This window comes from Coturnix japonica, chromosome 3 (genome assembly GCF_001577835.2).
Source record: "Coturnix japonica isolate 7356 chromosome 3, Coturnix japonica 2.1, whole genome shotgun sequence".
In the NCBI taxonomy this organism is placed as follows: Eukaryota; Metazoa; Chordata; class Aves; order Galliformes; family Phasianidae; genus Coturnix; species Coturnix japonica.
Window position 1 is genome coordinate 48,511,112 of NC_029518.1, and position 26,235 is coordinate 48,537,346.

A 26,235-nucleotide genomic window follows, 5' to 3' on the forward strand; every position below is an offset into this window, starting at 1 on the left:
ATCTCAACACTTCCAGTCATTTCTGGGGCCCTCCACTGGGCTCTCTCTATCAGTTTCCAGTCTTTCTTAAACTGAGGGGCCCAGAACTGGACACAGTATTCCAGATGCAGCTTCACCAGGGCAGTGTAGAAAGAGAGGAGAAGCTCCACTCATCTGCTGACCATGTTCTTTCTAATGCAGTCCAGGATACTATTCAACTTCTTGATCACATGGTCAACTTATTGTCTACCAGGGCAACTAGGTCCTTCTCCTCATTTCCAGCAGGTCAGCCCCTAACCTGTAGTGGTACATGCAGTTTTTCCTACTCAGGTGTAGCATTCTGCACTTGCTCTTGTGGAACTTCATCAGATTCCACTCTGCCCAGCTGTCTAGCCTGTCTAAATCTTGTTGAATGGCAGCACAGCCTTCTTGTGTGTCATCCACTCCTGCCATCTTGCTGAGGGTACACTGTATCTCTTCATCCAGCTTATTTAAGATGTTAAATAAGACTAGATCCAGTACCAGATCCTGAGGAGTACCTCCTTCTACAGGCCTCCAACAAGACTCTGCTCCACTGATCACAGCTTTCTGAGTTCTCTTAGGCAACCAGTTCTCAGTCCACCTCACTGTTCACTTGTCTACTCCACACTTCCTAAGCTTACATACAAAAGTAATTTAAACAACTAAACGAATCCTATCCTTACAAACTAAACCTGAAGATTCGACATTACCCTGCTGTAGTCATTAAACGAGAAGATAACTTAAGTCCATGAGAGCATTTTAATATATCTGCTCTATGACTCTTTCATACTCCAAAAGAGTTCCCTTATTCAGATTTATAAGGGAACTTCAACAACTGACACCATACATGCATCCTATATTTGCTTATGTATGAGCCTGGACACTTAAAACACAGAAAATGAAGGGAACATTTCCCAGAGACATTAAAAAGTAAACAGAAATTCTTCCCAGCAGTTTACTGGATCAACTATCTTTTTTTTCTTTTTTTTTTTTTTTTTCCACTTTTTATTGAGAAAAGACAGAGAAAGGGAACAGAGGAAACTCAGATTAAGCTGGAAGAGAAACAGAAAATGAAAGAGATAGAAGAAAATAAGGAGAAGAGTAATGGGAAAGAAAAGCTTATAAGGAGATAAAAAGGGTAAATGAAAATGAAAGTATAGAGATACATCCTATTATGAGGGATGAATAATTTTATAACGAATGTGTTCACAAGGAAAATAGAAGATTTTCCTTGAGAACGCTCAGAACGAAAAGAAGGCTTTTTCTTTTTTTTCTCTTTAAGATGTTACAGTGAAAGAATTGCTGTTAGTGTACCAGAAAGGAGTTAATTTTACCAGGAAATCATCATTAGCACAACTAACTTATAAAAAATCATTGCAGAATTTACTCAGAAACAATATGAACTTCATGGTACAGTGTAATTATATGAGAACTGCACAGCAAATTATATGGCAGTTGCCATTAATAACATGGGAACACAACACAAAATACTTTAAAATTTATCACAGTTTGATATTTTCAATATTTGCTTCTGAAATTCAGGTATGCTTTTGAAACCCATAGTAAAAAAATCCTGTAGCCTAAGTTTACTATACTAGTGATGAACTGATGAACTAGCTGTGCATAATCACAATGTTGATTAATTAATGCATTTTTAAAGCCCAAATTACAGTTTAGAATTACATATCAAACTGTAAGATATGAAGACAAAGTACAGTGTAATTGCAGTGTATCTGTAGGATATGGAATGTGACTGCAAAGTATCAGTAATCCAAAAGATGTACACTTAATAGTTGCCCAACACTGTGCAGTGTTAAACGTAACCTCATTAGTCCCCAGAAAGTGAGAATATGTTCATTAAATCCCAGATGGACGAAGAAATGAGAATATTTAGAGGAACAAAACTTGATAGATCATCTCTGAAAATGGTGAGAGAAAAGTGAGAAAAAGAACCTGAAGTCCATTGGGATGTTAAAGTCTTAATCTTATCTAGAAGTTTCTTTCCTCTGTAGTTACCTCTTCAGTGTTAAGCATTATTGTTAAAACTTCTGAAGTTTTCAAAAATCAACAAATGCCAAAAATCTTTATAAGATTCAATCCTTCACAGCCATTTAGTTAGAAAAAAATACTGAATGTCGTTCTGCGCTTTGTCTATGCTGCTAGATCCATATGGCCAGAAACTGAGAAAAGTTGGAGGAGCCTTACAGAAGCATATGTATGCAGTGGCTGCAATCCTTCACCCTGCTCAGCAGTCATACTACTGTTTCCCAACACAGGGATTTCTCATTGATTTGACTTGAAAATTAAAGCCAGACTTGTCATTTCTGACTAAAAAGGAAAAACAAACAAACAAACAAACAAACCTTGAGCAACAAAAAGGCTGTATGAGAGCTCTGTAATGACTTTAAAAAGAGAGAGGGAGATTTGGTTATTAAGTATGAATAGAAAGGCTGAGCTTGCTTGGTTGTCTAGAAACTGTTGTGAGCCATTTTAGAGTTTACTGTTTTCCAGTCTTTCTGTTTTTCTTTTATCTTCTCTTTCAGTTAAAGAACACAATTGTAAATTGTCTCTTCCATTCATTTCAACTCATCTCTCATAATTATGCCTCCTTATTGATGTGTTATTAATACCTTTGAATGCCAGGCATGGCGTAAGAACTTAAAGTCCTAGGAAATGAATACATATATGAGATAGGTTTTCCTGTGCTCTTACTTTACAGAATTTTGACAAGTAATTTACTAGACAATAAACTAAATACAGCTTTTCTATGAGTTAAGAGCTTGGTGTGTTTTGATTGAGAAACTGGAATTATTGTAGGGTGAGTCTGAAATTCATTTCTACAATATTGATTCAAGAGGACAGTTAAGTCTGTCATAGCAAGATAGAGGACTGCTTTATGACCTTTTTTTAATAGACAGAGAAATACAGCTGCAAATTTTCACAACACTTCATCTGTCGCCTCCTTCCTTTCCATTCTGATATTCCCTCCAACATCCACGACATACTAGGGATGCCCTGGAAACAACTAGTGATTTGTAAAAGCTGTCCTTTCCCATGAGGGCAAACACATATCTCCTGAAAAAGGTGTTGGGCAAGAAGGACTGGGCAACTGGCACAGACATCTCAGATGCAGGAAAATGCTTCCTAGTTTCCATGCACAACATGTTGTCTTCCACTGAAATTCAGTATGAATTGACAAGCAGTACATTATATGAGAAAGGGACTTTTATTAGACAAGTCCAGTAATGTTAGGAAAACATATCCACTTAACAAATCCTGGGAAACTGTGGGAAGGAAAAGCTCTAAAATAAGGTATGACCTTATCCCTCCTCACCCTCTTTGCCCGTCCTGTTGGCTGTCATATCTCTGCTTCTGCTTTTCACTCACAGTCTTTGACATTTTGTGTGGATACCGAGATAAGGTTGTAACAGAAGAACAATGCAAGTGGCATGGTAAGGTGTTATCCCTCTCTTCAACTCCAGTTTCTCATCCTACCCAGGAAAAGCACAAACAAATAACAAAGCTGCAGCCTTTTAACAGCTTAGGATCAGGTTCACACTTTCATTCAGGACAGTGCACTAGAATGATTTCTGTTTATCTGAGCCACCAAAGCAATCAAATTTGAAACCAGTTTGTGTTTTTTTAGTATAACAGAAGTCAACTAGAGCAATTTAGGCCTTTTCTAGGTCTATCTTTAGAGTCCAGTGAATGATAAATGTTAAAATATAATTAAAATAATAATAATAATAATAATGTCCATCCAGTTTAGCAAATTCTCCATTACAGCTAAGTAAGATCTAGCCAATTTTATAGTTCAGGAGGTAAAAACTTAATCAGAAGCATCAGAGCTGCTGTTTTCTGAATACAGAACAAAAGTTTTAAACAGCAGTGGAAAATCATGAAAATGAAGTGGTATTTTTCAGAATTTTAAAATAATTTTGATGTTTCCTAACAACAGGCAAATAGCCTTTTGACTATTTCAAATAGAATATTTGATCATTTCCTTAAATTAATTAAAAAATCAAAATGCCAAACAAAATCAGCTAACATGTTTTCAGGTATCTTCTTTCATCAACAGGTTTCACTGTATTCCAGGCACTCAACAAATCATTAATGAAGAATAAATTGCCATAACATTTTAAATATTAATTTGTCCTTCTTACTGTTTCTCTGGTTTCTGAGACTTGGAGATGTAGAGTCAATTTTCATTATTTGTCCGCAGTGAAATTCACTAGAAACTTAAGTTTTTTTTGGAAAATTTTCATCTGAAGCTAGGTTACTGGCATAACTCCATAACTCCAGGAGACCACTGTCTAAACTAATGAAAAAAATGCTTAAAGCAGTAGCAATATTGTCTATTATTCCTTGATACAAATACAACATCTGGTAGAAAAATCGAAACAACTGTGAATAAAATACATTTTTACAGATTAAATATTCTGCTTTCATCAAAAAACACACATTTCCAGAAAAAAATATTGACTTTTGAAAATTTGTTTTTATTTTCATCCAAAAATGCTTTGAATCTGAAATTCTTTCTGATTTTTCTTTCTTCCTTCTCTGCTGCATAATCATCCTCTCTGTGGAAAGAAGCTTTTTTTCTTACTTGCTATAGTCTGACTTCAGATCTCCCCTATTATACTTTCCAATGTCTTCATCTTCAGTAGGTAGTGTTTCTTCACTCTGAAGTTACTCATATCTATGAGCATCTATCAAGTCACAACTCAATCTTCTTTTATTTTAAAGGAGCATAAGGGATGAAAGACCTAAGATTATGAACTGTGAATGGGAACCAGAATGGAAAGCCTAGTGTTCTTTATGGGACCTGTCTGTAGCCCTCAGGCAAATCAGCTTATCTACCCTCATGTCTTCCTTCATACAGATATATTCCTGGTTGTTTGAACTGCAAAGTCTTTGGGTATGTAGACACAACCAAATCATAGAGTAGCAACCTTCTCTCCCCCCCACCCCCCAAACCCGGTCTTAATTAGAGCAATGAAAAGCAGACTTACCATAGTGCAAAGGGATCCACCATCCATCTAGTTAATTTATATTTCTTTAGTTGATAACCGTTCTTATACTGTTCTTTAAAGTTTTTCTTTATTTGCTTGTTTGTTTTCTACATGAAACAGTAAAGATATAAGGATACCTCTTTAGATCACTGCTGACCTGATTTCAGAAAATTTAATATTTATTTCTCATAAGAATCTGAAGTTCTTTTCAATCAATTTCAAATCCCAAGAAAAAAACATGGTAAACAAACAAACAAACAAACAAACAAACAAAACTGTTTCAAACATATATCTTTGTGTTTGTTTGGTTTTTTTGTTTGTTTGTTTTTTGTTGTTTTTTTTTTTTTTAACAGTTGCATCACTAGTACAGGAAGTTCTGTTTTTTAGAACATCAGTTACTCTTTTCAAATCAAGCATAGACTTTATCTTTTACATCTTCATTTTTATCATAGAGGAATTTGTACTTTATATATTACTTTTTATATATTTACTCTTGTAAATATTTCTGCAATAATTAAAGTCCTTAAATGGCTGAGGCAAAAGTAAGAGCATCATTTAATGACACATGAACTCTGCTCCATAATGTTTATTGGTTTTTATGTAAATTGAGTTAATTAAACTCAGAGTAAAGGCTAAAGGGTTAATCAAGTCCAGGGCAAAGTGAAAGATCTTTGAAAGCAGTTGTGTCCAGAAACATAATGACAATCAAGTCAAACAATTTTGAGGATATTTCAAAAACAACATACCATGGTAGGCAGCTATAAGTAGATAACATTCTTCTCTGGCTACCCAGTTCTGTCTGTAAACTACGATCATCTATGACAAACTAAACAGTAGTACTTTAGCAAAGAGACCAAAACTATGGAATAAGAAGTTATCACTTTCATCAAGGTGTTACCTACTTTCCAAGTTCTCCTATCATGACTGAAAGTAATATTAAACATTCTAACTGTGCACAGCAAAAAATTCTAGATTTGGATTGTTACATGAAGGTACTAAACTGCATACTTTCATGAGATTCATCAAATTAATTTTCACCTGTTTCAAAAAAAAAAAATATTACCAAGGGCAAGTTTATGTTCCAGTTCACTCCAGAGTGCCTCCAAGATTAAGCTGAATATTAATCCTTACTCCAAAGAAAGAGTATGCTGAAGTGGTACAGAAGACTGGTAAGGATACTGTAAGAAAGTTTGCATTCAGTAGGTCCAATAAATGACTTTATTTTCTATCTTTGTACAGCAAATTCTATTTCAACCCAATGAGTATGGAGAAAGACAAGGAAAAATATAAATGGTTGAGATGAGGGCAGTGACACGTTCCTTAGTGTGACACTCAGATTCAATTTCAAGTGTTAAGATCACTATGGGTAACTTAAAGACTAGCAAATTATTTATACTATCCATCTCACCCTTCTTAGCAGAAGCCTAGAAGTGAAGCAGGTAGGCTGAAATTTCCAAAAGAAATCCATCCCAATCTCCGCATCATAAGACTGTGCAAGGAATGAACTTACTAGCTGGTGCAGATTAAAGTATTTCAGATTTTATGATATAACAGAAAAGGCTACCCATATTGGTACTTACCAAAGCCTGTTGTCCCAGCTGTACCCAAGGATACCTCCTTGCTAGTCTCTCCCCATGTAATTGTTGCTGACTGTTTCTGATTCTAACATTTACCCTTCAGTTCTCAAGGCTTGACCCACAGCTTTAGGGATGACTCAAATATTAACCACAAAAAGATATAAGAAGTAAGATGGGTAGTTTTTACTGGTAAGGTAATCTGCTCGGATTTGTCCTGCATACTAGAATTCTGACAAAAGCAAATATATATATATGCACAAAGGCTCCTGGCAGGTTTGTTTGAGTTTTGTTTTTACAGTCAGCGATCTAATGTGATTTTGAAACTAACTAAAGTGTTCATCATGGATTAAGGACACAGAAAGGCTCTATAACTGGTGCCCTGGTTGGCTTAAATTGTATTGGCGCCTTCCTGCCTGCTTCAGTATCTTAAACTAGGCATGAATCACGAGTAAATTGCCTAGTCTAATCAAATTCCACCTGAATATATATTACATACAGTTGCAGAAGATGTGCTATATCTTGAAAAATGGAAATATTTCAAGGTCTAATCGGATCACTTTAAGTGGAAAAGCAGTGATCACTAATACCAAATGAAATTAGATGGTGGAAAGTACAAAATGCGTTATTAGATAAAGGCAGAGTGATCACTAATATAAATTATTGATCACTACTTCCAAATTCCTCTGTATGGATGACATCTCCTCTGGTGTTTCTAACCACACATCTGTTGTTTTGTGACTAACATCTTTTAACCTTACACTTTCAAAGTACATGCCAAGTGTTCTAAGAATCAATGTGATAGATAAAGCCTAATCCATCACTATTTATTCCTAGTTTTTGTATTTTCTATTAAGCTCAGTGGCAAATAAGTAGATTTACTCCTAAGCTGCAGGATAAAGCTGAGGGTGATTGCTGCAGAAGAAGCAGAAAGTGAAAGAAAAATGTGATTTCAAAGAGCATCTGTAGTCAGGAAGTGAGCGACCATATTTCTTAATGGAGTTTAAATAATCTTTCGCTGTTATACATTCTCAAAGAGATACAACAGGAGGGTAAAGAGTGTATAAGTCCCTGCTGATATGTAGGAGAGTTTAAGAAATAAAAATATTAACAGTGGGCTGAGGGAACACCCTTCTATGAATGGTAATATTCTTATTTACTGGGAAATTTTCAGTCAGGCTAAAAAGATATATTATGCTCAGACCAAGGAAATGCAATGCACTAAATTCCCAGATATTTAGATATGCAAAATCCAGGCCTAGCAGCTGGTGGAGATTACCAGAGCCACAGCAATAAGCATTGACAATACTGAGCCAGTATGTAAAAGGAAGGGAAAAACAACATGCTGACTCACAGAATATGGATCACTGGACTGATCTGCCTTCAGAGAATCACTAAAAACATGTATCTTTAACTTACATTGCAATTTATACTTTATGCTCCTACATTTCTGAGCTAAGTGCACACAACAGATTTTTATTTCACTTAACACCACTCTTCTGTGACTCTGAAGATTTTCTTCCTGACTGTTCTGTCATATTTTTGTGAAACAATCTAAATCTGTTATGTTTATATTATTGCTAGTGGTGATAAGGTTTGGGTTCTTTTTGGATTGTTTGTTCAGAATTTTTGGTGTGAGAAGAAATGATATTAAAATAGAAATTATTACACACTAACAGTATATTGTTGTTTTTTTTTTCCACAGTATTTTTGGTAAATCAACTTGCTGGATAAATATGAGCTACAGATTTATTATTTACTTCAATACTGAAAGAAACAGCATTGGCTTGTGGACCTGAAGTCAATTTAGAATCAACAGGAGGAATATTGATATAGTCATTGAAATTAATAGTGTCATATTAAAGAATATAACCTGTTAACTACCAACATTTATATAATCACTCCTGATCTTATGGAATATAAAAGTTCCATGGTTTAAAATAGTAGTATGAGGAAATCTTTTTTCATTAGTGGATTAGATTTGTTAGATATGCTTTACCAATTTGCAAATCAATGAAAGATGTTTTTGAAAATGCATCAAATTAATTTATTAAAAGCTGTAGTTTAAACTTACAGAAGAACTTACAACGGTAATTAAAGATAAAATCTGTAGTATATATATACCATTTAGATTTGTAAAGAAGATCAACATTTCTGCAAGTGCATTGTACTTTTCTTCACCAATCTGCACTTCCTTCTCTGTACAAGAAAGACTTCATAAAGGGCCATATGAGAACCTATTGACAGATTTAGTCAAGATTGAGTCAAAAATCTTGAGGGAAAAAAAAAAAGTTCAAGAAAAACATGCTGTAAAGCATATGAGCTTCAGAACAGTTCATCACCCCTCAAATGTAAAAAGATTTACATTTATTATTCTTTTCAAAATTCTATTTGTAATGCCAGTTCCAGATCATATCAAGGAGTTCCACTCCATTTTTTACAAATGGATTTCCCACTGTGTTCACCTTCTCAGCAACCCATCTTTTTCTACCACAAATTTGGAAGCGAATTTCAAGAAAGAATATACAGAAATGGGATATTCAGTTCACCAATGCAAATATTCACCCTAGCAGAGCAAGTGTGGTCATTCAGTTTACAAAATAGAAATGTCATCATGTGGGTTTCTGACTAATTACAACTAAGTAACACAATATAAACTTTGATGTTGCATATCAGCTACTCAGAGGAAATGGCTAATGATTAATGCCTTCAGACAATACTGAAAAACTGCAAATGGAGTCCACTCAAGGAAACAAGGAATCCTGACCTGATCACAGTTATTTCAGGGAACACAGAAGAAAGATGTGTTTATATAAATGATTGACTTCAAATTATTTCAGCAAGGAAGATGATTTATTTATAAATCAGATACGGCAGTTCCCAATACAAAATTAATTCTTACCAGTTATCCAAAAACAAAAATAAAACCAAGTTAATTCTGTCACTATTGACTGTTCATTTATTTGTTAAACCATAGATAAAAATGTTTCCAGTACTTAACCACAGCATAATAAGCTATAGAAAAACAACAGAACATGGATATCTTGAAATACGTATGTTTTGAGTGCTGTCTTTTCTGTAATACATATTTTGAACATTCTGTTGCATTTAAACTTCAACAGTGAATTTTTTGCATGTATAGATAAACTATTCTGAGATGACAACCATATGCGTTATTTTTCTTTCAATATTAAAGTAAGATGAAAAATGTAGCCCATATTGATTTAAAGATTGTCTATATTGCCTCTCAGGAAGTCAGACCACATAGACATATTATCAGCAGGTTATTTTCTGCTGTTTGACAGTAGCAACCACACTGTGGAATTTTATTTCTTTTTATTCAGACATTTGGAATTGTTTGTTTCTGCTGATAATGACTCAGAGTTCCTAACTCATAAGTGCTTGAAAATTTCTTATTTCAGAAAAAAATGACAGAATAACATGAAAGATGCTGTCACTTGCTGTACTTTTCTGCAACCTCTGTGACATATCTCAAGTAAAGAAACAGAACATTTACTCTTTCTCCGTCACTCTGAATAGAGACTGCATTTGATTCAAACAGTTTTAACTCTTTATTATCTGCAGGTGGAAGGGAGCAAATCTTCAAAGGCTACAATAAGAGGTATGGGAGGATGAGTCAGCCAAGCAGGAAAAGCAAATGAAAGACCCACTACCCTTTTTGACTGTAAGGGAGATGGACTTAATAAAGTTGTCCAGGCTGTCTGCAAAGGACGCTCCATTGGGCCCAGACCACACCATCATGCTCTGCACAAACACAGCAGGGCAACCAACTAAATTAATTAAACTGGATTTTCTTTTCAGCAAATTAAATCCAGTAAAAAATGCCACTGTCTCAGCACTAAGCAAAAGAGAAGTGCTTTAGCTGCCCTATGAGCCCCAGCCACAGGATCACAGACCTTCAGCTTAGTTGCTTATTACCACAAACACTCCTTCAATGAATATAAAACCTACTTAACAAGCTTCAAGTAGAAAAAAATGGAACAGCAATGGCTAATACTGACTGTCTCACTCACTCAGGAGTGAGTGGCACAATGGCAGAGATCTTATGTGACTGACTGAGCATGAATGTTATTTTCTCAAACGTGGCCTAATATGCCCTGTCAGACTTGCAGGGGGTAAACTAACATCAGTAGGAAACCTTCAGTTAAATCCCTGAGATCCATTCTTTAAAAATCTCCCCATGTGACCCTTTAGAAAGGCATTAGTGCTGCACACAACACCCTCTGTGGCTCTGCCATCTTATTGCCAGAGGAGGAAGATTGTTTCAAAATATCAGAATATGTAAGAAAAATGTAGCCCATCCTCATTAGGAAGATCTCTTCTAAGTTGTGTAAGGTACAGATATGGACTTCTACTGATAAAAAAGATATGCTAAAAACAAGAAAGCATACCTTATCTGTGGCATTGTAGCTGCTGCTGAAGCTACTAATACTGACCTCTGCACTCAAAAAATCTTCCATGGTGTCTGGATTTGGCACATGGACTGAGGAAGACCGTATCTGAGAATTTTGGGACCAGGCCTTCAGACAGACAGGACTAGTGGACTCCACTTACTTTTGAAGTTTTATTCCCTTTTTCCTTAGAAACTGCCCTCATGACCCCATGTGTTGTGTCTACTATCCTAATCTGAGTTACAGCAACCATAACTACTGCCAGCTCTGTTTCTTTCCCACAAATCACGTTGTGTTATGAATTAATGTATTTAAGAGTAACAAAATCTTAATCCAGATATCATTTCTCCTTTTTGCTGCCAACATACATGGTAAACTAGAAGTTGATAGCAGCATATACCTCTGTTTTCTGTCCTTTGTTGTGTTGTTCTCTAACTTTCAAAGGGAGTCCATGCTTTGGTTCTTCAAAATCAACTGTTCTGCCTTCTATTTTATTTACTTTTTGTGTAATTTTTACTGACTTAGGTATTATAGCCTTACAACTGCTTTGTGACAGAGAAAACTTCAGAAGGCAAAATTGAAAAGCTGATAGCCATTTCTTTCTCTTTTCTAGAGCATGATTATGCCAGTAGTAACAATTATTTGCACTTTCCCATATGTAGGTTTGTGTTCAAAGATCCTTAATACCTCACATAGAAAAATAAAACTTTTTCCCATTACAACTGGTCATACACTCTATTTCTCCCAATTTCTTTGTATGAATTTTTTTTTTTTAGTCAGTTATCTTTCAAGAAAGACTAAGACAGAAAGTAAATTAAAGATTAGGCAGTTTTTCTTTTGTTCCCCACTTACCTGTGGCATGTTTTCCAACAACTCTTCTTGAAATTCTCCCATTAACTTCTCCCATTCCAAGCTGTAGACACTATTTTCTTTGTAAACAATCTGTGAATACAGACTTTAATTAGTGAAGAGTATTCGCTAAGGGAGGATTTTATGGAAAACACTCCCAGGCCCTCCAGATCTCTTCACCTTTAAGTGAAGCTGAAAAATACTGATGGAATGAAAGTGGGAGAGTAAATTTCTTGAAGTGTCTCAAATCATGTTATTTACAGCAGAGGAGTATATATGTTAGGACCAAGTAAAGTGGCGTGGAGATTATCTCCTCATTTTTTATGGCACTGAATCATTAGTATGGTACTCATCATTTTCAGCCCCTCTGGACATCTTATGATATGAAAAGGGTAAAAGTAATTTTACTTGAAAATGTGAAACATATTATACCAAAATTTGGATACACTCATTCCTATTGGCACAAATGGAAATTATGTGAAAAAGTAATGGAGTTAAGTTTCCTGCCGGGGACCATTCACTGGCCTGAAACTTTAGCTCACCATGCATGTTTACTTGCATTATAATGAAGTATTCCCCAGTATGCTATTTGGAGTTTCAATTCATTTGCTTTATTACTGAGTACTGTCTTGTACTTTGTGTTTCACATACTGTATTTGCATTGTACAGATGCATTGCAATCCTCCCCAAAATGTAAGAGAAAACATGGCATGTGGAAGTACAGACTGTGCGGCTTCCCAGTGGGGGGGAAAGCCTCTTCTCAGCACAATGCACAGTGGAGTTAGAAAAGCCAACACTGAAATATTGCATCAGTTTCCCTCAGTTTCTCTTTTTCCGAATGAAAAGTCCATACTTGAAGACTGACAGCCTTTGTCTATACTGCTTTGTGAGCACAGAATCGTAGAATCATAGAATAGCCTGGGTTGAAAAGAACCACGATGATCACCTAGTTTCAAACCCCTTGTCACAGGCAAGGTCACCAACCACTAGACCAAGCTGTCCAGAGCTACATCCAGCCTGGACTTGAATGCGTCCAGGGATGGGGCATTCACAACCTCCTTGGGCAACCATTTCCAGTGCTTCACCACCCTCTGTGAGAAAAACTTCCTCCTAGTATCTAACCTAAGCCTCCCCTGTCTGAGTTTAAAACCATTCCATCTTGTCCTATTACTATCCATCTTGTAAACAGACATTGTCCCTCCTGTTTATATGTTCCCTTCAAGTACTGAAAGGCTGCAATGAGGTCTCCCTGGAGCCTTCTCCAAGATAGACAAGCCCAGTTCCCTCAACATTTCTTCATAGAAGAGGTGCTCCAGCCCACTGATCATCTTAGTGGTCCTCCTCTGGACTCGTTCCAAGAGCTCCACGTCCTTCTTGTACTGGGGGCTCCAGGCCTGGACACAGTACTCCAGATGGTGCCTCATAAGAGCTGAGTAGAAGGGGACAATCACCTTCCCCTCCCTGCTGGTCACCCCCTTTTTAATGCAGCTCAGAACACAGTTGGCCTTCCAGGCTGAAAGCTCACACTGCTGGCTCATGTCCAGCTTCTTGTCTACCAGGACCCCCAAGTCCTTCTCTGCAGGGCTGCTCTCAAGGGGTTCTTGGCCCAGTTTGTATAAACACCTGGGATTGCCTCAGCTCAAGTGCAACACCCTGCACTTGGTCTTGTTGAATTTTAGGTTCACATGGGCCCATCTCTCCAGCCTGTCTAGGCCCCCTGAATGGCTCCCCTTCCTTTCAGTGTATCGATTGCACCACTCAGCTTGGTTTCATCTGCAAACTTGCTGAGGGTGCGCTCGATGCCATCATGTATGTCATTGACAAAGATGTTGAAGAGCATCTATTACAAGACTGACCCCTGTTGGACACCACTTGTGACCAGCCTCCACACTGACACAGAACCATCAATCACAACCCTCTGGTTGCATCCAGCCAACCAGTTCTTAAGCCACCAAACAGTCCATCCTGATGCTTATTATCTGGATAGTTCCTGAGTAGAGATGAACAATGTGTTGTGGCAAATAACAGAAATAACACAGGTAATCAAAACTTTATATTTCCATCCACCTATGCTGTAGACGTTTGCCCTTTTTATTCTCCTTCTGTAGAATTACAAATTTCAGAGTGGAAACACTGTTAGTAGGTGAGAACATCCCACTTTCTTCATGCATTGAAGAAATGCAATTATTTCATTCATCCTTCAGGCTGGGAGCCTCTCTTTATTTTGGTACCCCCAACACCTTCTGACATCACAAGTAAGATACATTTTTCTGTTCAAACAACCTGCAAGCCAGCACAGAATTTCTTAGATAAACAGCTCTATACATACTAATGAAAATATTTGCCAGGAGGTAAGGCTATAAAACTCAGAATCTCCCATAGCTGGAAAAAAAAAAAAAATGGAAATAAATAAATAAATAAATGGGGGAAGAAAAGAAAAAAAAGAAAAAGAAAAAAAGAAGAAAAAAAGAAAGTCAAAACATTCTCCTTAGGGCAGCAAGAACAATTTATGTTACCAAAGAAACCTCCATGAAAACCCTGAACATTATTTCACAGAGAGTCATAATTTGTTAAAAATGATGGATGCAAAATAAAGTTGAAAACAATGCAGAACCTGTTTTGGTATTTTCAGGTACAGGTTGCATTCAAGTACAGCAGTGTTATTCCTCTTACTAAGGGATTAATTTACGTGTGACATAAATTATGCTTTACAGTAATTTTTGTCCATCCCTGCTCTTGCTTTCCTGTCTCACTGTCCTATGAGATCTATCGCTGCAGATGGACACTTGTTGAAAATGGATGAAGAATGCCACAGAGTTCACTTAGGCTAACAAATGGTGAGCTTAATGTTGGAATAACTGCTAGAACTCAAGAGCATCTAAGTTATACTTGTGTTCTATTTCAGTGTTCTTACAATAAACATATCTAGCATCAGGAAGCTGACAGAGATCTATATTGGAAGACTATCCCCTGACAGCAGGTAGTCCCCTTTTTTTTCTTCTATACTTTTTGATGGATTATTTTTATTAAAGTGACAGTTTGTATTGGAAACTTATAAATAAGTTAATAAATAAGTATTCATAAGTTAAGGTTGTTTCTTTGAAACAAGCAAGATCTCCCTGGTAATGACTGAATAGTGTGGCAAGATAAATAGCAGATCTTTCATTTTGATACTCTTTGCCATAGTGATTCTCAGCTGAAAAGTCATCAGTTAGTTGAGAGAAAATACAGTTTGTCCTTTGTAAAAGAAATGTATGTCAGGAAACAGAAAGGAAGATGGGGGTGGGAGCTGTTTTTGAGACATATGTGAACCGAATGCTGTCAAATAACCGTCATCTTTAACCAATCTCTCCTTCAATAAAACAAAATATAATTTTAATTATAATAATTAATAAATAAAGATATAAGGATAACCAAGCAAAAATATCATTGCTTTTTTTTAAAGACCAGATGGATATAACCCTATTAAGAATAAAACATGAAAAATAAAGTCTGAAACAATAAATGAAAAAATAAGAAGTGTATTACAGTTGGAATGTCTTCTTGTATTACTCAATAATTATTCTGTTGTATCTTTTACAGTTGCTTAATGTTATTTCAAAACTGAAAATGAAAACACTGGTTTCTTTTTCTTTTAAGAATTTCAGAATAACATTCTAAAGTCCTGTAAGAAAACTCACTCTAGATACATTTCCACCAATTCACTAGTTAGAAGTTCACTTGTGAAAATTCCTTTGAGAGGAGTAGGTTCACTGTAACCAGATAACAGACCCTCCCATCACATCAGCTTAGCTTTTGTTCCCATTCATGGATGCAAGGGAAGAGCTCAAGGAGTCTGACTGGCTAGATGCCCCGGAGAGATAGTACTGCTCAGCACTGAGTTTTTAAAGGTAGTTTGTGGATGGGAGATGAATCAGAGAGAAACATAATCACAGAACAGAGTAACACACATAAAAGTCCTTGCATTGTATGCATTCAAATCTCAAAAGACAGCTGAGCACAGTACATGAAAAGAACTTATGTGCTCAAACATTTCTGCTTTTTCAACTTAATGAATTGTTCTAATATAAAATCATTTCTGTCTGGTGAACAGAAGACTACTTTCACTGAACCAGCAAAAATGGAGAAGACAAAATAAAAGAAAAAACAAACCAAAACAAAACAAAACATCAGCAACCATACTACAAAGTCTTTTGTCAGATTAGTAGATTGCCTAGTTTAGTTTAGATTCTAACATGCGTAGACAATTTCCTTGCTCCCATAAAGATGAAGGAAACAAGTTTTACTGTCAATAAATAGCCACATTTCCTGGTTGGAGACCAGGACACAACAACTTCTGAAGGTAGTTTCACTCACAGTGCAAAATAAGTTTTGTAGAAGAAAATAATATTCTAGCATTTCTGTCATTATGGAGGTTTTTATTGTAAAGTATTGACAACAAAAATACTATTTAGATTTATTCTACTAGTCTGAGACTTAGATGACACTTAAATCATTATTTTTGCTTGTCAACACTCTTAGAATGATAAAATCATAGAATGATAGAATCACAAGGTTGGAAAGGACCTACAAGATCATCTAATCTAGCTGTCCTCCCTTTACCATACCTACAGAAAACCTCTAAACCATATCTCCTAGCTCCCTATCCAGATGCCTCTTGAACACTGCCATGGACAGCAACTCCACCACCTCCCTGGGCAGCCATTCCAGGGCCTGACCACTCTGAGAGAAAAAGTTCTTTCTTATGTCCAGTCTAAACCTCATCTGATACAACTTGTCGCCATTTCCTTGGATCCTGTTTGTTGCCTGGGAGAAGAGGCCAAGCTCCTCCTCATCACAGCCTCTCTTCAGGAAGTTGTAGAGTGCAGTGAGGTCTCCCCTGAGCCTCTCGAAATATTGTCTTTGTTTTCTTATGGGTCTGTTCTTCATGAGAACAGAATAGATTTTGAAAATCTGGTCACTTGGGGGCAGAAATATACTTATTGTTTAAGGGAAAATATTTTCTTTTTTCTTTTTCATTGATAACAGACATTAATTATCATGAGGCAATGTAGCTAGATCCTTTGGCATCAAATCACTAAGGAATGATCGAGTTGACTTCTGACTTTATGTAGAAGTAGTCACTGGGGAGGGGAACAAATTGTAAGTACTGATCACCTATACGGTATTTATGTGAACTTAAAACTCCTAAAATCAAGATAACCTGCCAAAAGCAGCCAAAACTGAAACAGTGTGCACAGACAAGTGGGTCACAGACAACTTCCCTTTCTTAAAATGTCCCTGAATATCACAGTCAACACTCTGAAAAACTCAGTTGATATCAAAATTCCTTCGGAATCCCCAGACTGGACTTCCTCTGTCATTTGGTATCTCCAGGTGCTTTAGGAAATATTGTTCTCAATCACTATGAAGTGCTTAGACACTCCACCTTTCTTTAGCCTACATGCAGAAATAGAGAGTTTGAATCTCCTTAGAGCCGTACACGTTTTCATTTTGGAATAGAGCATAATGTCTCTCCATTTCACCAGAGCTACTCTTTCTCATCACAGCTGTACTCCCCGGTATAGGATAGAGGAAATCTGTTTTAAAATCAGCAATCACAACCCCAGAAACCAGCTACTCACAGATGAGGTCATTGTCCTGCATCATCAGGTAACAGCTGCTTTGTGAGAGGACTGCTGAACCATCTAGGCTGACCTTGAAGTGATATTAAGAAACAGAGTGGCAGTGATATTAAGAAACAGAAAGGACAACAGTGTCTGGAGAATATAGCATCATGTTGCAGTAACAAACAGTCTGTTCTTCCAAGCAATCAGTTTCCAGCTGAGGATAATATTAGGACTGTGAGACAGAAGCTGAAATAGAGAATAAATATGCTTTAGTTATACGTTCCCATGTGTTGGAAGTAAACCAGTTTTTCTGAGAGTACAGGATTTCATTCAGCTCTATATTTCAGAGACTCCTGAGCATTCAAAGTTCTTATGATACGATATCTTTCTGATTAAAAGCAGGATGAACATAGCTCTTCTTCAGTACTGCTAGGCTAAGAAACTTACTTAAACATGGAAGTTACCCTTCATTGATTACATGAGAAAGTACAGAATGATTCAGTGTGAAACGAAGTGAAATAAGATAAAGGCTTCATAAACACTGACCAAACAGCATGCCCCTATATTTGCCCCCAGGAAAAAAATAAATAAATAAAATAAAATAAAATAAAATACAATAAAATAAAATAAAATATAAATAAGAGTGGTTGTACTCTTGAACATTTTTTTACATTTTTTACAGATTTACCAGAATGGACTTTTACTGGGGTACCTGTTCAGCCTTACAGAATTCATAGCTAAGGGCAATACTGATTACAGAGCAAGAGACTCTGTGGATAACATAGATCCAGATGATCTAAAACTAAAGTAGATTAACTATTGTTTGCATTGAAAACACAGCAGAGCATGAAAATTTGCCCTCATTTTGTATGCCACCATCCAGCTTCACAAAAGCAAACTTCATTTATAGCACCTTTGTATAGGATAGGGTCAGTAAGGATAGTTAACCACAGAGAAAGTCTTGGATTGATGTGCTACTGTTTCACCTGCAATAGCAAAAATAACCTCCACATAAGATTCCACTTCATATTAAACACTGTGATCCCTGGAAGTCCTATGCTGACTTAGATGCTACTATCTCCATGTTTTTCTTAAGCAAAATTTGCTGCTCAAGATCAATTTATTGAAAAAATATGGAGAATGACACACATATTCATGGGAATACTATATAACCCCATCCCCATCATAATTTATCAAGGTCAATTACCATTCTCAACATAAAATATGCATGTTATTATCACAACAGTTTGGAAATAAATGCTAAACCATGGAAATGCAGTAAATCATTTCTTAAAGAAATAATACAGCATATTGTTTGTATGATACAAATCTTTTAATAGAATTATAACCTAGTCCATATGTATTTTAGCACAGTGTTTGTGTAACTCCGTAATCCTAAGTGTAATATTCTGTATCATGTTTACTTTTGACTTACTGGGCTCACAATCTAATATTAAACACCTTTTGGGTCCAATTATCTTCTAAGATAAAACAACATTATTTGCTAGAGAAAAGTATTCCATATTCCCGGGAGGACCTTAACAGCTTCCTGGCTTAAACTCAAAATCAAGATGAACAACAAAGAAAAAATCATTTTTTTCAGTGATCATTTTTTTTCTGAGGGGACTAGCATCATAGGAGACAGTTTCTAGTATGGAAAACAAACACCTTGTATAAAGTTGCTCACAAAATCCCAGGCACAGGACTCACAATTCTTTACAAAATGCAAGAGGCTGACTAAATCCTTGATTTGACATCTCAATCATTATTTTCCCCAGATCATCTCAGCAACAGGAAACTATCACGGCAAAAAATTTCAAAGTTCTCAAGGAACAGTCTGACACCTCCACCCCAGCTTCTGCCACATCCAAAAAAAAATATTTGAGAAGTATTTTAGCAATCAAGCAGAAAAGTTCTATAAATTAATAAAAATCTTTCCCTAAGATATTTTTTTTTCCTGTGTCTCAGACAGGCTCAGACTGCATCTGCAGACTTAGGTGAAGTAGAAAGTGTTTCTGTACAAAAGTGCTTGCTTTAATAAGGCTCTGGAAGTAGCAGAGCACATTCTTATAAACACTATTGAATGGCTGGCAGAATTGATTATTTGGTCCTGCTAAGCACTTAAAAAAGCATAACTAATGATTTTGAATAGCTCTTGAATGAACCTACAACTTCAATGAACACTAAAGTGATGACAAAGAAATCTGTGGTGCATTGTCCTTTCCAGCTTTTGGCAACTTGTCTATTTCTGCTTGCCTTGAACACAATGTAACAGGCAGATAAATATTTTGAGAAGTGCTCATAACAATCTGACTTGCATAATTACAGTGACTGGATACTTCTTTTCATCTCTTGATGACAAAAGAGATGATAACACCTTCCATAATTTATAATAGAAGTACAATATGTTAGGTGAAGGGTACATCCAGTCAAGTGTCTTGAGCCACAAAGCGGCACACCTACTTTCTTGATACTTCCCATTCCAGTATCTTTATAAACCCACTCAAGTTTCCTCCTTTCCATCCAGAGGATACTCAGACATTTTAGAGGAGCCATTTCATGCCTTTAATCACCTTAAACGGCCATGTTCTTATCACTTTTATTATTATACATCTCTTGAGGTGATGGGATGAGAACTGTACAGATCATGTGAGATAATGTCACAACTAAAACTTTATCATGGCAGTGTCTTTGATTATATTTTTCATTATTGCCTTTTTAATCTTTTATTTTTTTACTACTGTGTGAGAAATTGAAGATTCCAAGGAAGTTTTATTGGAGTGTTAAAGGCTATATTGATATCTACTATCTAATTTGCATAATTTACATTCATTTAGATGTGTTTGAGTTGGGTTTTTTTGTTTGTTTGTTTGTTATATTGTTAAATTCATTTTTTGCTTTGTTCATTTCCCTTCCTTATTTTATCTTTCTGAAAGCTTTCTGTCACATTTTTGCAGTGTTCATTATCATTGAAAAATCTGTCACCACAGTGTGTGATTGGCCTTTCAAGATTTTTGATGCACTGTTATTTGGCTGTAATCCCACACACAGACCCTTGTAGCACAAAATTGTAACCTGCAATGAGGATACTGTTTATTATTTTATTTTATATATTTTTATTTCCAGTTCATAACAAGGTATTATTGTATTTAGTTTTTTTGAGGATCCTTCCTCCTACAACATGTATTTACCTTCTTAGAGTGATTTTTATGAGTGGTATAACACTTTTGGAAAGCCAAATTATATCAGATGGATGTTATTTTGTCTTCATGCTGGGTGATTCCTGGGGTATCAGATAGCAAAATCTTTTGTCCTCATGTTTGTTAATTCTTTCCAAGAACTGTACTGTATTGTACTAGCTTTGTGAGGAATGGCCTCCATTCACACGAGCAAAGCTGATTGTTCCCTGGTAAAAATGTATTTATCAATTTGCCTAGCAACTCCGTCATTTAGTATGCTTTTTATCACTGTCATATGTAAGTCCAGTGTCTGAACATCAGGCTCAAGATAAATTTAAGCATCTTGTTACACAGTACATTACTTATTCATTTATTTCTTTCTGGCACATGTGAATAAATAACACCAGATCCTTACAACATCAAACAGTTTATTTTGTCTATCTTGTTCTACAGCGTCTTCTGCTCTTTGTTTTGAGGCAGAGCAGCAAATATGTCTCCTATAAAGACTGCAAATGGTGAACACAAAGGGAAAAAGAAGAAAAATAATTTTAAAAAATTATTTTTTTATCTGATACAGCCTCATCTTCTATAAGTGTTTCCTTATTCTAATAGACAGTATCCTACAGATTCCTTAGGAGGTTTCCTGCTCATGATGATGTGTTTGAACTCAAATTTACTTATAGCTTCTGTGCATTTTTTCAAGTTTTTCCTAAAAATGTTATCTATTTTGTATTGTCTCTGTATTTTTTTTTTCATTTTACATACATAAGACTATGTCATCTTTATTTACTCTTCACGCTCTTTTTTTTGTCATATGATCTCAACTTGGCCTTCTTGAGGTCATTCTCTTACTTATGGTAACTTGCTGTAATGTTTTCTTATGCTTCCCCTTAAAGTTTTGTAAGAAGCAGGTTACCCTGTAAGGCATCAGTGTTATATGTTCAAAATTTCAACATCGGCTGCAGGTATCTCCTCCTTGTTACTGTTCCTTGCAACTTACTTTCAGTACAACTTCTTATTTTCAAGTTTTCTTTTTTTGTTTGTTTGTACAGCTAAATATTATGGCAGTTCATTTCTTGGTTATGTGTGCTATACCTGTTTATATATGATGTTAATACTATGTTACATACATGGTATGTATCCATAAGCAAATATAATGTGTCATGTACTCGTTAACTAGACTGTAAGCTTTTATTTTATAATTTTATATTAGCTTACTATTTAGTGGGGGAAAAAAAAAAAAAAAAAAAACACTACAGAAAACTAAGAGATATAAGAACCGGTCTTAACAGAAGGTGAAAATCAATATATTACTTCATTGCTACCACATGGAACATGAGCAACTATGACTAAATCTTAAGACAAAATATTCTGTGCTTCAAGGACTAGGCTGTCTCTGCATACAATACAATTAGTTGCATAATTATTAGGAGAAGTTTTTTTAAAGACTTGGGGATGGAGAGAGGTACTGAGCTTCCTTGACATCATAACTCTGAAATGAGATCTGGGGAAAAGGCTGTCTTCAGACAAGAGAAGGCAAAGCTGGTGCAACTCCCTGAAATCTAAAACAAATAGAAAGGGTGGTGTATAGAAAGATCTGTAAACAAGTTTGGAAATGGATACTCTGTAAATCAAATTACCAGAAAATGTTTTTGGTAAAGGAACTAGAGCTCACATGCACAAAGGGCATGGAAGTCTACACAAAGGTAAACCTGAGAATTGAGGACACAAGTCTGTGGGAAGCCTCCAGGGCTTGGAAGGCTGGAGAGGAAAAGCAAAAGCAATATCTATTCTGTTCTGGGAGATGAGGATTGCTCTAGGATCTACCCATGTGGAAAAGGCATGAGTGCTTCATACACACAGATAGCTTGACATATGGTTTTTATATATAACATAAGGCATGTGTATGGACTGCAATTAAAGGAAACCACTCTTATGAGTCAATATATGATCTCACATAAGTTTAATATGTAAAACATATGCTATTTTGGTATATATATCACTTGCATATAACTGACATTTTTGTGGTGCATCATGGGCAAGCATAACAGGAGACATTTGGATGACTGTGGATGCAAGGGGAAGGGCTTTTTAAGCCAAGAGAAGATAATATCCTGATGGTGTACACAACTTTAACAGTAACGAAAATGGCAGAAGAAATATCATTGAAAAAGATTAGTCTTAGTAAGACCATGGAGTGGAAAAAGAAGGAGGTTTAGGCGTTACTTCTGTTTCTTATCTTGGAGGACAAAAGCTTATAGTGAGAAATAAGACATCACATAGAAAAAAAAATTCTATGACGAAGGAAAAGTAGCATAAAGAAAATACAAGAAAATATGGGCAAAATAAAAGAATTTTATAAAATGTAGCAGAAAAAAAAATGGAAAAAATAAAAATACAGAGGAATGAAAGCAATAGAAATTTTGAAAACGGAAAGAAAAATAAAATGAAGATAACAAATAAGGAATGCAGAAAAAGAAACAAAAGGCATTTGATTATTTTATTGATCGCAATTAAATGCATCAATAATGGCTGAAAAATACAACATCATTTTCTCTGTACTAACAAAGTAATATTAGACTTTTTTTCCTTAGCTTTTGTCGCATTGGGTCTCCTCCGGATGTTGAGATTATACATCATTAGGATCCATTCGGATGAAAGGCACTATGTAAATTTAAACTTATTAGCATAGTAATTGTGACATTTTCTCAAATGCATCATGATTCAGTCTAATTTATTTGTTATTTGAAATGATTTGCCAACTAATTTCTGTAATTCTTGGTCTGCAGCTCATTTATATTTTATTGTGTAGAACTGAAATTCATAATCCATACTATTTTGGCTGAAGAAATAATCACATGGTGACTTTTTGTTTGCTGATTGGAAGACCACAACTCTTAGAATATACATTTTGTTCCATATATTTTCTTGATTATCATCTTAAAATCTGTTTATAACTAGTAGTCTATATTTTACAAATAAAACTAGAAAATATTTTACAAATAAATCTAGAAAACAGTCTTAGCAGGAAACTCTTTAAGAGTAGATACTGATAGAAAAAGAATAAAATAGATATACATACAGTGTAAAAAAAAATCATTTGAAATTGCAAATGAGTGTTCACAGTATGTTTCTTCAAGCACTAGCTAGTTCTGGAGACAATCATGGCCTAAGTCACACCCAGAAACATGTGCTTACATTCTATTTAATCCAGATCTAAAATTCTCACTAATTTATGGGTGAAAATTGAGTTGCTAACACTCTTAATGAGCTTGTTTTACAAAAAATAGGAACATCTTATTGTTCTTCTAAAGAGAACAAGTTAATAGGTCCTAGAATACTAGCAACAAATGAACTTGGGTTAGTGATTACAAGCAATTTTTAAAATGTTGATTTGTTTGGATAAATTAAATTCTGATATGAGACATGACTCATCATATCTAAGTACACAGTATTCCCCAAATAATGTGTTTATTTTTTCAGAAATGCTGGGATGAAAACACTGCTAATTATTTCATCTTGCTTAGAAGTATTGTATTATTTAAATTTCTATTGAAGATAGAATTTGAGCATATAATATTGTCTGATCTCTAGTTCACATGGCCCTCCGCCACATCAACTCTTCTTTCACCTGGAGGGAGGTGTATCACAGAATGGATACAGTAAAATGCATCCAGATGCAGAATTAGTTGGGATTTTTAATGATATTCATGTAATGAATTATTAGTATTGTACATCACATGTGAAATTTTTGGTCCCTGTACACATGCTCTAATGTTCATTGGAAGATGCAAATTGTTTTAACATACTTTCTTTATATTTTTTATCAATGAGTATAGTTCTTTTTAGGGAATTTTTGTAGAGTCAAAGATCTGAGATAACCACATATTGCTGTGAATTTGAAATTAGACAAGCTGTCTGTAAGTGTTAACAGTTACTTATTTAAGCAAAATATATGCACTACTTATATGTCTGTTGTCATTCTCTTTCAGAAACCCTAGGAAAGTGTCAGGCTTTCTTTGTAAGTAGAACCTTGTGTTTTGCAGAGGTGTGGCAGGACACAGCTAATTCTGCTCTCAGAATAATGAAGATGGAAAATTTTCTAATTCTGTGATTTCTTTTCATGCTTACATGATACTTGTGAAAAGGGATAGAATAATTGTTTTGTTTTCATCATCAGTAAAGTTGGAGCAGCAAAAAGTTTCCAATACTTTGTCTGAAAAATACTTTAGTATTTATTTTGAAGAATAACAATAAAACTCATTTGCCCAGTCTTATGTTTCTGTTAGATTTATAATGTTGACAGTCATAATTTTATGTAGGTAATAAATTACGGGTTTAGATACACAGCCAGACAATCTAGGTGTGTAACAGAGTGTCATGGTTTAATAATTTTGTAATTTTGCTATCAGTATTCCACATCATAACATCATATAAAGCATGAATAATTTTACCGAATGTGCAACTTACAGAAGACTACATAACCCACAAAACATCATGGCCAGGGATAAGTCACGGGACCAGGACACTATATTATCTCACTCCCAGGCTGGACTGACATCTTTCGAGTCCTGGCGTCCAGGAGAGCGTGTGGGAGTTCTTCCAGCCATTTCGCCTAGAGTTACAGTAGGCCTCTCAGTTTTGGGACTCATTTTCTCTCCTGTTTTGCTTGATTCGTTAGCCTTAATTTCTATTATATTGTATTATATTGTGTTATCCTGTATTCTGATATAGTATTTAGTAAATAAGTGTGCCTCCTTAGATCATTGCCGCTGTTTTCTTTTTCCTAATTAACTTTTCCCCTTTCCTTCAGCCTAGGGCCCCTGTGGGGCCCAATTTGGGGCTCACCCCCCTGTCACGGACACAGGTAGATTTTTGGTTAACCCATGACAGAGAGTGTTCAGATTATGAAAGTCCTGAAAGAAGTTCTAGATTGCCATATAGTAGAAGTGCAACACTTTTCTGCATTACCTGTATTCTGTAGCAAATGGAAACATTTTTCTGCCATCCTCTGCCCATTGTATTACATTCCAGTGGAATGGTAATCAATTAAGTAAGCATGCAAATTCACTCAACATACACCGTATATTAAAAGTTCAATAACAAAATTATTAAAACTAGAAAGTATTAAGGCTGTGAATGTAATTATGCACTGCCTAAATCAATGTTATTAATTCTTACTGGAAATTGAAGTTATAATAAGGTATCTTAAACAAAACTGCTTAATTTGACATGAGAGTATGTCTGGACTCCAAGATATATTATTTATTTTTTTTTTCCCCTCCCAGTTTTTAACTCTAATAATTTATAATCTTTAAGGGGAATAAACTGAGTGGCTTGAAATACTTGATATTCTGAGGGGTATATTGAACATGATATTCTGAGGGAAAAGGGGGAAGCAACAATTGCAGTTTACTACTACAAAAGCATTTCTCATTGTTTTTCTTTCATATCTATCACTTGCTCTAAGACTTAATTGCCTAGATAAAAAAAAAAAAAAAGAAAAGAAAAAAGAAAAATGTTGAGCATCTATTATAGAACTCAACATGGTACTTAAGCTTATATATTTAGATCTTCGCATCTGTTCCTAAGCCCCCACA

The 26,235-nt window shown here is 35.4% G+C and overlaps 1 long non-coding RNA gene across 1 annotated transcript in view; it reads right to left on the minus strand.

The window, feature by feature from the left end:
- Nucleotides 1–5,018: 5,018 nt before the first annotated feature.
- The window catches only part of LOC107311652, a 64,067-nt gene continuing 42,850 nt past the window's right edge, over nt 5,019–26,235 (minus strand). Inside the window, exons 2-3 of the long non-coding RNA XR_001554178.2 lie at nt 11,851–11,940; nt 5,019–5,119 (exon numbers count right to left, since the gene is read on the minus strand). This is a non-coding gene — a long non-coding RNA (uncharacterized LOC107311652). The remainder of the gene's footprint in view (nt 5,120–11,850; nt 11,941–26,235) is intronic.